Raw genomic sequence first — 18,655 nt, 5'->3', positions numbered from 1 at the left:
GATGAACTGAATGCATTTTGCATAATGAGATGGACATAAGCCCTTGGGGGCCATGTGTGGAATCCTTTGACTTAGATCTTATATGTCCCCAAATGCCCAAGAATTAAAGGCTGAGAGTCCAGCTTGGCAATATCAGGAGGTGGTGGTAACTTTAAGAGGTGAGGATAAATGGGGATTTTAGGTCACTGGGGGCATTATTTCAAATGTGTCAAAGCTGCTCTTTTAACCCTGTCTTTCCAGCCACCATGAAGTCAGCAGCTTATTCTACCATGTCTCCAACTTAATGTTCTGCCTCACCAAAGACCAAAAGTAATGGGACTTTCTGAACCTAAAAAGAAATTTATGAAATCATGAGCCAAAATTAACCTTTACTGTTTTTAAGTTGATTATCTTAAGTATTTTATTACAGCAATGGAAAGCTAATACAATCTATAAATTATCAAAGAAAATGTTCTCACATATGTGATGCTAAAACTCACATTGGAGTAAAGTCTCTTAACAATCATTCACAAAACTGGAAAGTTTAAATAACTAATATTCTTTTAGCATTCATTCAACATAAAGGTAAGAAGATAATCTGGAAAAAAATCAGAATTTCTTCAAAGAAAAAAATCTCCAAAGCATTTAGAAAAAAGGGAGAGAAAAGCATTTAAGTCAACTGGAAAAATTTAACAGAAGTTAACAATAAAGGTATAAACGCTTGAGATTTCACACTTTATCAGAGCTCTCAGTTGCTGACAGTATTTTCAAAACAAACATAATTCATACACATGTGTATGTGTATAAGTACACATACATATATGTAAATTGTGTATATATGTGTATGTATGTATATGTGTGTTTTGTTTTTGCAGCACTGGAGATTGAACCCAGGGCCATGCAGGTGCTCAGTGAGTGTTCTGTCACTAAGCTACATCCCAAGCACAAATGTTTTTTTTTTTTTTTCTTTTTATGATGCTACAGACTGTACCCAGGGCTCTGATCATAAAAGGCATATGCTCTACCACTGAACTATATCCCTGATCTATATGAACATTTTTAAAGAGTACACTAATAGAACTTATTTCAGAAAGTGTTGCTTTTACTTGGAAATGTCTTCTGTTTTCTTACTTTTGACTAAAGAAAACTCTGATTTTGTGGGCTCTCTAGCTTGCCCAGAGGAAATATCTTTACCTCACAGAATGTTAAGAGACTACATTTAGGATCAAATTATCATATTCTCATAATTACTGACATAATCTATTTAAGACTAAGTAAAAAGGAAAAGTCTGTTAACCATAATGCCCAGATGAAGCTTCACCAGTTCCAAATCTGTCACAATCTAGCATTTTATCTCTTGTAAAAGGCAGGAACATTTGAACTGCAAGTTTGACAAGGTAGATTTTTTTCTTCCACATAAAAATAAAATTTATTATCTATAAAACCTCAGTAACCCTCAACTTTACATTTTAAGCAAACTTAAATTAAAATAAAGTTACTTCTTATTTTGTTTACCTATTAATCCATTCAAACGTTTCTAAGCATATAGTCAATTTCAAGCCATAAGAAAGCTTAAAAAAAAAAAAAAAAGAGAGAGAGAGAGAGTTAAAGTCCCTACCTTCACTGAGGTGAGAATCTAGTATGGTTTAAAGAAACACGAAATATTTTTACTTGATAAATATTTACTGACCATGTATGTGTAAAATACTGCTAAAAGGAGAAATATGAAAATGTCTAGACAAGACATGGGACCTTCCATGAAAATCTGTATAAGAAAGAAAATAAAACTACACATGATTTAGACAGTGGAACCAAAGGAAGGATGGAATGAGGATAATGTAGAAATTCTAAACATTATGCTGGTGGGTCTCCTTTATTCATCCATCCTAAGATATTTATGTAGTACCCACGATGTACCAAGCCTTGTACTGAGTAACAGTTATACAATATTCCAAGACTCCAAGCTGTATAATTTTTTGCGAGGAAATAAAAAAACTAGGATATACAGCCTGACCTGGCTGTAGAAGCAGGGTACATAACAGAGGCTAAAGTAGTTTTTGGAATATTTAACTTTGGTATCTTTGGTGTTAACTTGAAGAAGTATTTTTCTCTTACACTGAGACCCAGGAACTCCTTTATCAGATTCACTGCTGGTGCTCATTTAAACAGATTAGTAAGCTCTCTTCTAAGATCATCTGAGTAAGAAGAGGGGTGGGATCAAGAAACTGAATTATTAACAACTACAGAGATCACTGCATTATTATGTGAAATTATTTAATAAGTACACTACATATTTATCCTCCCCAAAGTCAAACAAGTTTAAAAGAAAAATAAAACCACCACTATAAAGATGTTTTTAAAGGTATTTTATATAACAAGTAGAGCCTCAAAATCATTTACCAGATAAGCTACGGTAATATAATATGACAAGATTTTTATTCTCCATAATGCAAATGCTACATTATGTAAATTCTTTTGAAATAAAGATACAGTGAACATAAGGGAAAGTAAAATATGACCCTAAATAATCATTAATTATTTCAGTCTGACCTGTCAACTTATCACTTTGCAAATTATTTTCTTCTGTAGCCAAGAGAAATATTAGTTACAACTTAAAGTAGCAATTTCTTTTTATTAAAGAATCCATCATGTCTTGTTCATTAAAGTAACCTATTTTTCTTTTTAAGATTTTTCTGTCTAGAGGCTTCAATAGAAGTCATTACAAGGTTTTGGGTCTTTATAAACATACTTGATTTTATGGTTTGTTAATTTGGTTAATTAATTTAAACAGACTCATGAAAATTACAATTAACAAAACAGCATTGTTTCATTTGGCAGAAATAATTCCAAATCAATCTTGGAAATTCTTTTGGTAACTGAGAAGCAGTTAAATGAGCATGTGTCATTAAAATAAAATTAAAATACTGAGGTTCAAGTCCATAAGAAGCTGAATTTAAATTGACAGAATTCTTTGTACTTTTAATTTCAGGTTTGTTAGGTTATGCATTTAAAAACTATTTTACATATTTATTTTTAGTTAAAAAAACATTTCATTTTTAAAATATATGATGGAACCAGTATCAAACTAGCAGAAACAATATGTGAATTTGAATTCTAGTCCTGTTATCAAACTTGTCAAAGTGTTCTTCACATGAGACATTGACTATTTTACATATTTATTTTTAGTTAAAAAGACATTTCATTTTTAAAATATATGATGGAACCAGTATTAAACTAGCAGAAACAATATGTGAATTTGAATTCTAGTCCTGTTATCAAACTTGTCAAAGTGTTCTTCACATGAGACATTGACTATTTTACATATTTATTTTTAGTTAAAAAGACATTTCATTTTTAAAATATATGATGGAACCAGTATTAAACTAGCAGAAACAGTATGTGAATTTGAATTCTAGTCCTGTTATCAAACTTGTCAAAGTGTTCTTCACATGAGACATTGATTAAAATTTTAAAAGATCAGATAACAATCATTCAAAACTCTGGAATAGGAAAATAACTAAAATTGCTTCAGAATATATTCAAAGGAAAGAGCAACATATTATCTGAAAAAGACCAAAAATTCTATTTTGGAATATTGCTGAACAGCAGTGTAACTCAGAAGGAAATACTTAATCCCTTCAATCCTTACTTCCCCAAGAACACACATGAAGAGTTATAATATATCACAGGATTACTACAAGGATCAAAGGACATAATGTAAGTAAAACACTATATTAATGAAAGGAAAGGCTCTCAAATTTCAAAAAACTTCAGATTCACCTGTCAGGCTTGTTAAAAACACAGATTACCTTACCACCCTTTCTGATAAATTGTGTCTGGGCAAGCTAAGAAACTGAATTTCCAACAAATATCAAGGAGATCCTACTACTCTTGTTTAAGAACTGTGAGAATAACCCACTTCAATCTAATGTATGAAATATGATATGTCAAGAGCTTTGTAATGTTGTGAACAACCAATAAAAAAAAAATTAAAAAAAAAAAAAGAACTGTGAGAACCTTTGTCATAAGTAAGAAGCAGTTGTACCATAGTTAGGATAATAAAAACAAATTAATTTAGTCTAAAAGACTAAATATAGAATAGTATATGTTACAAATTGACACCTACATAAATACTTATTCCTCACTTATGTGCATATGTGTGTGTATCTAACACTATACTAAATAATATAAAACTCCTAATTTATTTTCTAACATTTATTTTTTCACCTGAAAATTGTGGCAAAACATGATTAGCTTTGTTTATTATAAACACAAGTATCCCTCTACATTTAAAAAAAATTAGGCATGCATAAATAGAAGAGCTCTTTAGAAAGGAAAAATTCAAGAATGAATAAAACCTTCCAATTTTGACTTTGTAAATTTCCACTAGCAATGCTTAATTCATCCCAAGATATAGGACAGCACCTCCAAACTGGCTGAACGATTTCCCTAGTAACATTTCTCACACAACAATATGTTAAAGTTACAAATACTGATATGCACAAATAACTAATTACTAAAAAAAATATGTACAGTACTGCAGCATAATGATGTGGTATCTGCAGTAACTTAATATTAGCCAATTTTTAACTTACATGATATTGCTACCCTTTTCTGCCATTTTAGAAGTTAAAATTTGTTACTGGAGTCATCTGTTTTGCACATATTACCTGGTGTTTAACACACAATGCAGGATTTTAAAAGACTTGTCTTGTGTTTAAAGCTGAGATCAGTGAAATATGACAACAGGGCCAGAGGCAGAGAGATGTAATGTGACCACATAAAAGTTCATTTCAGTAAAGTGTCTATATAAAGCTAAAAGAAAGGATTAGTTGATGAGTTTTCTATTAGAAATTGTCTTTTGGGGGCACCAGTCATAAAAGGATTACCAGAAACTCCAGCAGCTGCAACTTGACTAAAAGCGGTTACTACTGGCTTTGTTTGTCCAAAAGCCACAAAACCAGCACCACTGGGCTGCTGAGAAAAAGCTCTGTGTTGAGAGAAAGCTGCTTGGGCTGGGAAGGCGGGCTGTTGGAAACTGCCATGAAAGACTTATAAGAAGTGGCGAGTCCTGCAGGCATGTTCATGGAGGCAGTGCCAAAGGGTGCCGTTGTTGCTCATCTAGCATTGGTCTGAAATGGATTTGTAGGAGATGCCACAGAAGGGCTACCAATAGCAACAAATGAATTTGTGGAAGGCATAGGTCCAAGTGGAGCAGGCACACTTGAAGAAGCAGGTTGTGTCTGTGCAGAAGCATCCACTGGTGCTGTTCCAAAAAATGATGGCTAGCATTGGTTGTAGAGTACATGCATTACTGGAGGTGGCAGCAGAACTAAAAATGTGTCTGATTCTGCCAGGGCTGCATACTTGTCTGAAGACACACTTAAATGACTGAGAACTGAAACCACAGAACCAATAGGAGTTTACCTGTGGTCCCCAAACCACTCCTTTCATCACCACCTTGCCCAGTACTAAAACTATCTAAATTAGCAAGTATTGCATATTTTGTCTGTTTTCTGTAAACCAGCTTCATCTGCTGAAACTTTATTAATAGCTGATGCTGTCTGAAGACTCTAGGAAGCATTGAAAGTTCCAAAATCAGCTCTGAGAATTTGGGGAGGTTATCGAAATGAGAAAAATTAGCATTTATTGATCCAGAATTTCCACCTGTAGTTTGAGGTTGAAAAGAAGAGTGACTTGCTGTGGGAAACCTCCAAAATTACTCAAACCACTAGACTGTGCAAATGTACCAAAGTCTGCAAAATCTCTATTTGCAGAATTCTGAGCTAAATTTAATAACCTTTATAAGTAGGTTTTACTAAATGTACTAGAAATCCAAGCATTATAGAAATATTTGGCTATCTCCTCACTAATTTCTTCTTGGTTGTTTAAAATCTCCATGAATTATGTTTCTAGGCCTTCGGCCATGTTTTCTACTTAGTCCTACTGCCAATTCTATCTGTATAAATTCTACAAAACGTCATGGCCCAGTTCTAATGATCCTTATCTAACTTCCCCAGTGAAAATAAATCACTCTCACTGCACTTTGTTCATACATACGCATTGTGTAACCACAAGATGTATATAGGTCTTTCCATTATTATGACTAAGAATAAAATACACCATTTATGAGTGCTTACTATATGCTAGGCCTCATACTAGGAGCAACATAAATCTTACTACTAACAATATAACGAGGTAGTTAATTTCATTGGAATTTTACAGGTGAGAAAACTCAAGATCAGAGTTTTAATCATTTTCTGTTCATTCAAGAGCAGGGCAGGGAATTAGCCTCAGATATAACATTCCAAAGCCTAATTTCTTTTTATCCAGTTACATTCCTTCCATGGGTACTGTATACTAATTTTGAAATCTCCTTATCATTCTCCACTACTTTTCATCCAACCAGTAGGCACTCAAAAAATAATGATGAAATTCCAATGTTAAAGTTGATCAGCTTTCACAAGAATCATTTTTAAGCACAGATTTGAATTTAAAAGACTATAACTCATAATAGGATATAGCTTGAGTTAATACTTTTCACTGACACCTTTATTAAAATATGGTATATAAAGGGCACTTTCAATTATTCAACTAGATAATTAATTTTCCTGGATAGTTTTATTTAAATTAGCAAATCTTTCAGTGATATATAACAGTTTCCGGTCTGCTTTTAAAAAAATTGTTGAGAAAAATGTGTATTTTAATGCTACAGGAGGATTTAAAGTTAGTGACTTAAAAAATAAATAACTTTTAAAATAAATCATTTTCAAAGAACCCCAAATTCTGGACACTGAAGTCAAAGATACTTTCTGAAATAAAGCTACCTATGTTAAATATTAATCAATTTTATTTTTTAAAAAGTGCTAATAGTATGAATGAAGAAAGCATTCTAAGGAGTCCACAAAAAGATTAGCACTGAGAAAAAAAAACTTGATAACGATGCAGCATACAAAAGTCAACATACAAGAATCAGTGGCATTGTTTTACAATAATAATAAACTTGATGAGGAAGAAATCATAAAAACAATCCCATTTACTATTGCTACGAAAAACCAAACCAAAAATTGAATTAACAAAAACCTAGGAATAATTTAAGCAAGGAAGCTAAAGGCCCTTATAATGAAAATTAGAAAACATTGATGAAGGAGACTGAAGGAAGACAAACAACAACAACAAAAAAAAAAAAAAAGAAGAAGAAAAGAAGGAAAGAAGAAAAAGGAAAGACCTTGTATTTTCATGGATTAGACAAATTAATATTGTTAAAATGTCCATATTAACCAAAGTGATTGGCAGATTCAATGCAATCTCCATCAAAATGCCAATACCATCCTTCATAAAACTTTTAAAAAAATTCTCAAATACATAAGGAAGCACAAAAGAACTCAAACAGCCAAATCAGTCTTGAACAAAAAGAACAAAGCTGGGAGACATACCAATACCTGATTTTAAGATATATTACAGAGCCATAGTAACCAAAACAGCAAGGTAATGGTATAAAAGACGACACGGAGGCTAATGAAACAGAAAAAAGAACCCAGAAATAAACCTATGCATCTGAGGCTAACTGATCCTTGACAAATAAGTCCAAAACACTGGAGAAAAGGCAGTCTCTTCAATACATGGTGCTGGGAAAACTGGATATTCATATAAAGAAGAATGAAACTAGATTCCCTCTTACAACATAGGCAAAAATCAAATTAAAAATGGACAGAAGATCTAAACATAAGATATGAAACTACAACTACTAGAAGAAAGGGAAATATTGGTACAGACACTGGACAGGACCACAAAAACACAGTAAATAAAAGCAAAACCAGATATGTCGGATTGCATCACACTAAAAACATTCAGCAAAGGAAATAATAAAGTACAAAAGCTTCACAATTGGAGAAAGTAATGCCAACCATTCATGTGACAAAAGATTAATAACCAGAACATTTAAGGAACTAAAAAGAAACTCAAATAAAAATCACATGATATAATTTAAAAAGGTAAATAATCTGAATAAACACTTCTTAGAAGTACAAATAGCCAATGGATACATGAAAAATTGTTCATTATCATTAGTCATCAAGGGAGTATAAAAGAAAACTACACTGAGATATCATCTCAGTCCAGGAGAATGGCTATTCTCAAAAATAGAATTAATTAAAAATACTGGTGGGGATGAGGAGAAACTGGAAACTTTATATACTGTTGATAGGAATGGAAATTAGTACAGCCATTAGGGAGAAAAGTATGTGTCTTAAAAAACTAAAACTAAATCTACCATATGATCTAGCTATTTCATTTCTGAACATATGTATCCAAAGGAAATGAAATCAGCATATTAAAGAGATAGCTGCAAGAACAGGATTATAGTGGTATTATTCACAATAAGGTAAGATATGATATCAACCTAGGTGCCCATCAGTAAATAAATTAAAGATTAAAATGTGAAATATATACAAAATTCACTATTGTTCATTTACAAAAAAATGGAATCCTTGTCTTTTGTAGCATAATGGATGGAACTGGAAGACATTATGTTAAGTGAAATAAGCCATACTCAGAACAAGTACAGCATATGTGAAAGCTAGAAGAGTTGATCTGAATAGAACAGTGAATAGTAGAGGTTGAAAGGGTAGTGTTACAGTGGAAGAATGAATAAAATGAAATTGCATATGATCAGTGCATGTCCTATGAATATATGGAAATATCACACTCTAATATGTATAATATGTTAGAAAACGTTAAAAAAACAAATTAAAACTGCATTCTTACTTGTAAAATAAAGATAGAATATTTTATACTATATTTGAACTATATCAATAAACTATTATTGCTAAAATAAGGATTAAAATTATAATTTTAAAATATTCTGTTTTATTAATTTTAGGAATAACATTTAACATTTAACAACTAGTACTTATCATCAGACATTCCAAGTTACAAACTAAATTACTAAAGCACAGGTTTTTCTTTAAAGACTACATTAAACAATATTAGTGGCACTATGAAAATATAAACTACCTCAAATAGGGTTGATTTATCCTTTCCCAGACACATAAGAAAATAGTATAATTTGCTAATGAGTCTTCATGCATTAAAGTCAAAGAGGGTAATCCACAGTAGAAAGAAGTGGTTTTGCAGCTCCAAACTGTGTAATTAGATCTACATTGGGAAGTTCAGAGCCAATTTTGGATTCTCATGCTGAGAATCTACAGTTTTTATCAAAAATACTAAACTTTAAGTAATAAATGGATTTTGATTGTCATTACTGGATTATTTTCAGGGCACTTCCCTGAAAACATATTTTTCCCTGAAAATATATTTCTCACCAATTTCTCCAGAGGAATCATTCTAAGATTTGTAAGTTTGTATGTTTGAAATGTGGGGAACTTTAACCTCTGTATTTGATTGAAAGAAATTCCCAATATATCTTCTACAATGCAAAAAATTTAACTTAATATATAATTTAAAAAACTAGAGGGCATAATAATCAATATTTTTGATTGTATCATAATGTATCATAGCAAAATTATGTATTTCTGGTTAAACCCACTATAAAAAATATTACCCTACAACCAGAACACTGTACAACATACTTTAAAACATACAAGTTAAATTTCAGTAGCTTGTGAAATATTAAAACCACTAAAATTAAAAAGATGAAGTTTATTAAATGTAATTTTTAAAATGTTAAATAATTTGGGGCTGGGGATATAGCCAAGTTGGCTGAGGGAATACATATTAGTAGAATGAATGAACAAAATCATATAATCATCTGAATAGATGCAGACAAAATACTTGACAAAACCCAACACCCTTTCATTATCCTCAGTATAATGAAGGAAATGAAATTTGAAAAATGCACAGCTTCCACCTCAATGGTGACAGGCTGAAAGCTCTCTCCTAATTAGGAAGAAGAAAAGAATACCTGCTTTCACCATTTGTATTCAACACAGTATTAGAAATCTAGTTAGAGAAATTAGGCAAGAAAAAGAAACAAAAGTTATGCAAAATTGAAAATGAAGAGGAAAATCTCTATTTATAGATAAAATAATATTATGTTTAGGAACACTAAAGAATTTTCCTCTTTAAAACCAAATAAAGCAAAACACTCAAACCTATTAGATTTAATAAAGTAAGCACTATTACAGGACACAAAACCAATGTATGCAAATCAGTTGTATTTCTATAATGGAAGAAAAAAACAATTGTGAGAGAAAATTAAGGATCCAGTTCCACAGTATCTTAAAGAATAAAATATCTTTAAATAAATTTAACCAAATAAGTGAAAGATTTGTACACTGAAAATCACAAAACACTGCTGGAATGAATTTTAAAACACCTAAATAAATGAAAGACATCTCATGTTCATAGATTTTGACGACTTAATATCATTAGTATAATACTACAACCCATAGTAGTATACAGATTTGATGCAATCCTTATCTGAATATCAACATTTTTTTGTAGAAAAACTCTTTTTGAGATACACATGTAATTTCAAATTACTAAAAATAGACAAAAGATTAAACACACACACACACACACACACACACACACACACACAGCTGGAGGATTCAAATTTCCTGACTTTGAAACTTACTATAAAGCTTCTGTGATCAAAGCAATGTTGTTATTGGCATAAAGAGGAACATATAGGACAATGGAGTATAATTGAGTACCCAGAGAGAAGTCCTCACATCTATTTTTGACATGCACACCAAGTCCATTCTGTTGAGAATGAAACAGTTTTGTGTATGTGAATATTTGATTCTCACTTGGCCATATAAGAATAGGCCTTGAGCCTGGAACATTTTTATTACCAAGAGAAAAAGAGTCACTATAACCCACTCAACCAATTAAAAAGAAATTAAGTTATGAAACATGCTACAACATGCATAAACCTTTAAAACATTGAAGGGGACACACACACACACACACAAATATTACATGATCCTACATGTATTAAAAATATAGCACAGGCAAATTCAGAGAGACAGGTTCAGCTAGAGAGTTAAGCTATAGGTTGCCAGGAGTTGGGGACAGGGTGGATGGATTGGAGAGTTATTGCTCAATAGATAAAGAGTTTTTATTTGGGATGATAAAAAAATGGTGGAAATAAATAGTGGTAATGTTGTTAACATTGTCAATGTAGTTAGTACTACTGAACTATACATTTAAAAATGTTAAAATATTCTAATATGAAGGCAGAGACACAATATCTCCAACTTACTGTCAAATGATTTAGAAAAATATATAAATATACATGCATACACACAAATAGAATGATAAAGTAAATGTTGCAAAACGTGAATAATTGGTGCATTTAGAAAGAGGGAATGTTTCTTGGATTATTCCTGTAATTTCCATTTATATTTGAAAATTAAGAGTAACCAAAAAGGAGAGAAAGGTATTTTCATATTGCCTGTTCTGTAGTAAAGCACTGTGTAGAACATAAAACAAAACACGATGGATGTATTTGATGTGTAGTCTGAGGCTCCAAACAGAACTTTTATATAAATGAAGTTTTCATCAATAAATCAACATAAGAAAATAAATGAAAAAATGAATAAACCATATTTGGAAACTGTGAATGTTCCTAACAGCTTAATTTACAATTTTGTGTGGCCTACTAGTAATGCATCATCTTACTTCAACAAGAAAGGAAGACTATACTTCGAGATAGTATTTGATAGCAAAATCACAAAGAAGTCTAAGTTAAAAACAACGAATTTTAACAAGCAATGTAAATGATCAATGGGGTGAATCAGAAGACAGTGATGGCCTGACTTTACTATATAGACTAATGAAAACTAAACTGTTATAAAGGGTAAAATCAAGACAGGGGTCTCATAAGTTACTTAGGCTGGCCTCAAACCTGTCAACACCTTCAAAGTAGCTGGGATTATAAGAATATACCACAGCACAATGATCCAATTTCTATAAATCTAAAGGACTACTAAAACCATTACTATTTTTTCTATTAAGTGCTGTCTTAGTGTGCTTTGTAAAGATTTTCAAATGTGTACATTTATATTTTATGAATACTTATTTGATAAATTTTGTTTCTCTCTTCAAACTATAAGCAATACAACCACAGGAAGTGTTTCTGCTTTCAGACTTCAGCATATACCAGGCATTAAACAAATAATTGCTGAATGTTCCTAGTATTGCTTTAGTTTAGCCTTTGATATAACTTCCATTTTGATCAATAACTAAAATCAACACCGATGACTCAAATTCAGTTCATATGCCAAAAGGGAATGTAGGTGTGTCTATATTTGGCGTTCTACCAATCTAAATTCTTACCTAAAGCCACACTATAGAAGCCCAAATCATAAACCTTCTCAGTACTTTAGAAGATTGTAAGTTTAAATCTATTTCCATTTTTAAAATTTATAGAGCACAGATATTACTGATTCCCGAAAGTTCACACACATATAAAAGTAAGTAAAAGTTTTAAGAAATATATATTGAAGCCAACCTACTTTTAACGATCAATTTAATGATAAAGAAAAATAAAGAAAAATTTATTTTCTTTAAAGAATAAAGAAAAATTCTAAGCACTTGAATTCACGCTTTGTCAAAGATATTCTGAAATATCACTAAAATTGAACCCAAGCTACAGTGACTGCTCCTACTTAGTCCCCACAACACAAATTTGGATACATTTGATTCATATTTTGCCAAACCTGGGTCAATACAACAAAGAGGATAAACAGAATAAAGAATCCTTCAACAGGGAGGGGGCATGGTGATAGAAGATGGTGGGATAAGACAAACATCATTACCCTAAGTACATGTATAAAGACATGAATGGTGTGATTATACTTTGTGTATAAACAGAGATATAAAAAATTGTGTTCTATGTATAATATGAATTGTAATGCTTTCTGCTGTCATATATAATGAACAGAATAAAAAATAAATTAATTTAAAAAAGAATCCTTCAACATATTACAGTATCACACTCAGAAAAACATTTTCTGATCTCCACAACAGTCCAGACTTCATTTACATTTGTTATTGACAGCCCCAGAATAGCAACATCTATTCTGTAGAGCAAATTAAGCAAGACCAGCCACTCTATTACTATGCAAATAAAATTCATTAGTGAGCTAATAACAGTTTCATTTCTACAGATGCCATTGGACTTGAAGGCCTATTATTTTTGAACACTAAAAGATGCTCTATGTTGAATCTGATTTCTGTAAAATAACATCACAAAATGTATTTTTAAGACTTCCATCAGTATTTTCTTAGACAATGATCACCACTTATAATTCCTGAACACTCAACTGCACTAATCTCAAATGCCACACTTGAAGTGATTTTTTATAAAGATAGATTTTTTTTAAATTATGTGAGCAGAAGAAATCTTAATAAGTTAATAAGCTCTAACTTTACTATCTAGACTAATTAAAACTACAATGTTATAAAGGAGAAAATCAAAATTCTAATTCCTTTCAGATGGGCTCTTAACTGTCTCCTTCAGTTTTTTGACTACCTTCCTACAGAAGTGAAAAATAATTCAATTCTCCATAAATGTGTATTTTACTCTTTAATTAATGTTCTTCATTTGAAAAATAAAAAGATGAAAAAGGAGAAACAAGAAAAATATGAACTATCTGCAAGCCCACAGTTGAGATAACTATAGAATATTTAACAACAACAAAGGCACAATGCCATTTGACCATTCATTAAGTCTTTTAAATTTATTTGGCATTTTCCATATGATTTTAAAAAAACATAGCTGCAAAGCAGGGTAAATCAAATACTATATTTCAAAAAATGAGATCATGTTCCAGGCAGAATAGGACAAAAGAACAAATGAATAGAGTATGCAATGTAGGTGTGTCTAGAAAACTATTTCTAATTTTTTAAAAATAGTCCACCATTATATCACTAAGATGAGTTAGTGGAGCACATGCCATTTTCAGATACTTTTTGTTGAAAGGTAATTTTCTCCGAAGTTCATGATGCTCCTACATGGTCAGAGCTTTCTGAGCAGTGCAAACTACAGTGCTATAAAAGAGAATGTTTCCATTCCCTCAGAGCCATTTTCTCTAATTATAAAGGTAAAAAAGCCTGGAGACTCTTTTCTTAAAAATCTTCCTAGTAGCCAAGTGCCTACTTGCCAGGATCTTTGCTTTCCCTCATTCTTTAAGAGGGGGTCTGTGTAAATTCCAGGGTGAAAGATAAGTTCCTTCACTGGGAAAGTCAGTGTCTTCTTTTTCTCCTGTAGCTCAAAATTTCATAATTTTAGACCTCCTCACCTGTGGTGCAATCCATGCACATTTAGGTAGCTCACTCCCCAACCATGCTGTCCTGTGGGAGTAAGAGGGAAGCAAAACAAGATTCTCTCTGAATAAATACACACTCTGTCCCCTAATCCAAGTATCTTGTATGTCTGTGTATGTACATAAAATAGAGAATTAAGTTAGCATAGGTAAGTTAACTTTTAGTGTACAGGTAGAGCAATCTTAGATCCTTTATAGCTTCAGACTTCACCATATTTGATCATATTTGTGGGGTAGTCACTAACTTGATGAGTGCTGTGCAATTAGAAAATACCCAATTTATTTGCTACAATATAGTTACAGATGCACCTCCTCTCTACTTGTTTATAAAATTTTTTAAAAAAATGAGATGGTTCTATTACTTTCATAGCATTCTCTTAAACACAACTTCTTTACAACACTAAGCATAATTTCTTTTTCCCACCCCATTCACTTAAATATGCTAAGAAAAAATGAAAAATCAAGTAAAATTCCAAATACAGACAGGACAAAATTTTTTTTAAAAAAATTATATTTAAATATTTGGCTCTCTTTTTTTGCATTTTGAGAAAAATACATGAATAATTATAGCATATTTCCTGGAGATACTAAATAACATATTCAGATTTCATAAAATACTGTTTGTATAATTTTATCAAAATATTTTTACAACTATGTAGTCAACAAATTCTTGTAGTAGTAACTAAACTTATTAAGTCAAATTCTCAGCTAATGAAAAGATTCAAAGGCCTACATTCATAATCCCAGTGACTTGGGAGGCTGATAGGAAGGGAATTGCAAGTTCAAATACAGCCTCAGCAACTCAGTGAGACCCTCGGCAACTTAGCAAAGCCCTATCGCAAAATAAACAATCAAAAGGACTGGGGTGTAGAACATGGTAGAGTGACCTTGGGTTCAATTCCCTGTACCAGAAAAGAACAACAAAAACAGAGTCAACGCATCACATTCTCTAAAATGAATGAACAGGTCTGATATTAACTTCTGACATTTAATGTAAAATATTATGAACAGCACTTCAGAGCATTTGCTATGGCTTTATAAAAGTTAAAAAAATGTTACATGCAGTTGAACAACTCCAGTCTATATTCCAACATTATAATTAATTAAAATAAACAGTATAAAATCATCATGTATGCAGATTAGGTTTCATTTTCACCAGAATACATGAAAATAATGAAAATATGATGTACCTGCCAGAAGAGAACATGCTAAACTAAGTTCAATGGTTTTATATACTATTAACTTGATAATTATATATTGATTATAATTAGCTAAATGCTTCAAAATATATATCACTTAACTAACTTTACTTTCATGTACTAAGTCAGAAAACATGCATTCATGTATTGATTACATGCACAGGAAGCATATTGCCAAAGTACAACAGCAATAACGACTTTGATGCAAGGCATTCTGGAGACCTGAATTAGGGCAAGTATGGAAAACTACATGATATGTTAAAAAATTAGTACCTAGTAAGAAGACAAAGTAATTTGCATTATCTTCACATTTTGCTATTTAAAATATAAAGATGTAAAGTTAAAGAAGAGAACCAAAGAAGATGAAAGAAATATAAAAGTAGATGGAAAAGCTGGCAATTTCTACAGGGGAGTTATATTAAGAGACACATAAAAAAGATATAAAGTTGAACTATGCAACAGACATAAAGTCTTGAAGAGAGTGAAATATTAGCTTCACTGTCCAAGTTAAAATCCAGTTTTATTTAAATTCCTTGTTGCTGAACAATGTTACTATATAAAGAAAAACAGGTTCAGGAAAATTAACAAAATTATTTATTTTAGTCCCATTTTTCCCAAGATTATGCATAACATTCTTTTCCTTTTGATTTAAAACTTAAAATGGGACAATAAGAAGGAAAAGAGAACTGTTACAGCACACTTACATACCCATGTGCAATTCCCATCATTGTGACAACTGGAACTGAAGTGAACAAAGAGTAAAAAGAATTATTATTTCCCATCATCAGAAAGGCTGGTAAGAAAAGGATTTTTTTTTTTCCCCCATGAAAACTTAGGTTTGGGGGCTGGGAATGTGGCTCAAGTGGTAGCGCACATGCCTAGTATGCAGGAAGCACTAGGTTCGATTCTCAGCACCACATAAAACTAAAAGATATTGTGTCCACCTAAAACTAAAATAAATAAATAAATATTTTAAAAAATTAGGTTTGTCCTAGGAGATTTTATAAAAATTTCCTTAACAAAAAAGCAGAAAATAGAACTGTGGGATGTATGAGAAATAAGCTGAATTTATATCTTCAAAATTTCTAAAATCATTTTGCGAAAAACTCTTCTACAGCACTTTGTGCTGTAATTTCAGAAATGACTAGTTAATGGTTTAAAAGCCAAATAAAATACTCAAATGCTTAAATATGTATATCTACCTGTATGTGTCAGTATTTTCAAAAGAAAACTGAATATACTTTAAGTGCAGGAGCACTGGAGGTGAGGCAATGTGGGGGCAAGGTAATTCATTAGCCTTTTCACTTCTTTACACTGACTTACTTGTTAAAAGAATATATTAGTTCAGTAACTTGTAAACATCAACACTTTGGGAAAAATTTATGTCAATAGCCATCAAAGTAACACTAATATTCCCCTTTGAAAGAAAGGAGAATATTAGAAGGTTAATAAACTGTTATATATAAAATTTTAAGAGTATGAGTACTCTTATGAGCTATATTTCAAAAAAATGAAAATTTTCTCTGCTCTTAAAAATATGAATTTTTAAAAGGGTTCAAAGTTATTCCCTCAAGGGCTTAATGAGAATAAAAGAAAGAAATAAGATATTAACTTAAAATAACTTGTGGCACAACTGATAAGTCTGTATCATAAAAAAATAGCTTTGTCAGATAGATATCTTAAATTAGGAGAAATAAAATAATTTAATACTTCGAACAGGAAAAACTATAACTGGAGGAAATAATAAGAATAAATTTACATAATGAAATATCTTCAAGAAAAATACATGCATTCTTTCATTGTTCTTTACAGCCTATAGGGGAAAAATCAAATACATTAATAAGGTAATAAAAGTCACCTTTAGTGTTATTCCAAATCTTCAGTTGTTCTTCCCTCAGCTTCAATATCTTCTTCTTTTTTTTTTTTTTGAAAATGTTCTGACCTCTAATACTCTAAGAATAAGTTTAGACATAATAACAATACCTACTCTCCCATTCACTTATTCATCAACCACTACATAAACACTGACTATGAGCCAGGTACTGGTAAGGCTGTGAGAATAATAGTGGTGATTTAAACCCAGAGATAGCAACTTTTCCCATTGGGACTTATGATCCTATAATGACTTTACCCCGTAACAGGTAGAAAAAGTGTAAAACTATAGCTGTATGAAGAAGATATACACAGTGTTTTTACAGTGTAAAACTCACTGTAAGAAGAAGATATACACAGTGTTTTTACAGTGCATGCTAGTGAGGTGAAAGAGGAAAGTTTAAAAAGAAATGAGATCTCAAGGATTTAACATAAGTTAATTAAGTAAACAGAATACTGATGTGTGTGAGGCAGAGGGAACAAACACAGAAAAGCCCAGAGGATAGTGAAAGGACTTTACTATGATGAGGGAGGAAAGAAGGCTTTGGGGGTGAGAGGTGGGAGTGAAAGAGTGTAGGAGGGAAGTAATAATGGTCAAACAACATGGGAACCTCTGGGCCTGTATAAAGGACTTTGAAGCATTCTAATAGCAAACCAGAATTACATTTTGAAAGAATCATTCTAACATATAAAGAAGGTAGAAGAGGGTCAGAATGGACGTAGCCTAAGTTGTTGGGAAGTAGCTAGGTAGTCCAGGAAGACCTGATGTTGCCTGGATTGGGTGATGGTGGTAATGGAGTATGAAAGGAGGAGATGGAGAGAAACAGGCATATTTGAGAAATACTGAGGAGGTAAAATGGATAGGCCTTAGTGGGGAAATACAATTGAGACTGAGGGAGACAGAGTTGACAAGGATGACTGTTAGCTTTCTGGTTGACAGAACTAAATCTATAGTTGCACCATTTACTAAACCAAGGAATAATAGAATAACACTGGTTTGGTGAAGGATTATAAACTTGGTTCACATATATGGCACATAAGGTATTTAGGCTACACAGTATCATATGGGTCTAGATTTCAGAAAAGAGCTTTGATTTGGTAATATATACATAAGTTATTTCTACAAAGATCATAACTGAAATAGCATGAAATCATGAGAAAGAGTACAAAATTTTAAAAAGGTCTAGGGCCAAGTCAGATTAAGAAGAAAAAATTTACCAAGGAGACACACAAAAAAAAGAATGGCTAGCTAGGCATAGTGGCACACACCTGTAATCCCTAAGCAATTTAGTGAGACTCTGTCTTGAAATT

At 31.7% G+C, this 18,655-nt stretch overlaps 1 protein-coding gene and 1 pseudogene across 4 annotated transcripts in view; both read right to left on the bottom strand.

Annotated features, from left to right (window-relative positions):
* The window catches only part of Ascc3 (activating signal cointegrator 1 complex subunit 3), a 340,007-nt gene that overhangs the window by 181,656 nt on the left and 139,696 nt on the right, over positions 1–18,655 (bottom strand). The gene's annotated exons all lie outside the window — the stretch shown is intronic.
* LOC101962036 (arf-GAP domain and FG repeat-containing protein 1 pseudogene) lies at positions 4,696–6,043 on the bottom strand (annotated as a pseudogene).

This window comes from Ictidomys tridecemlineatus, chromosome 8 (assembly GCF_052094955.1).
Source record: "Ictidomys tridecemlineatus isolate mIctTri1 chromosome 8, mIctTri1.hap1, whole genome shotgun sequence".
Lineage (NCBI taxonomy): Eukaryota > Metazoa > Chordata > Mammalia > Rodentia > Sciuridae > Ictidomys > Ictidomys tridecemlineatus.
Note: the sequence above shows the minus strand (reverse complement) of the source record. Positions and strands in the feature narration are given on the sequence as shown.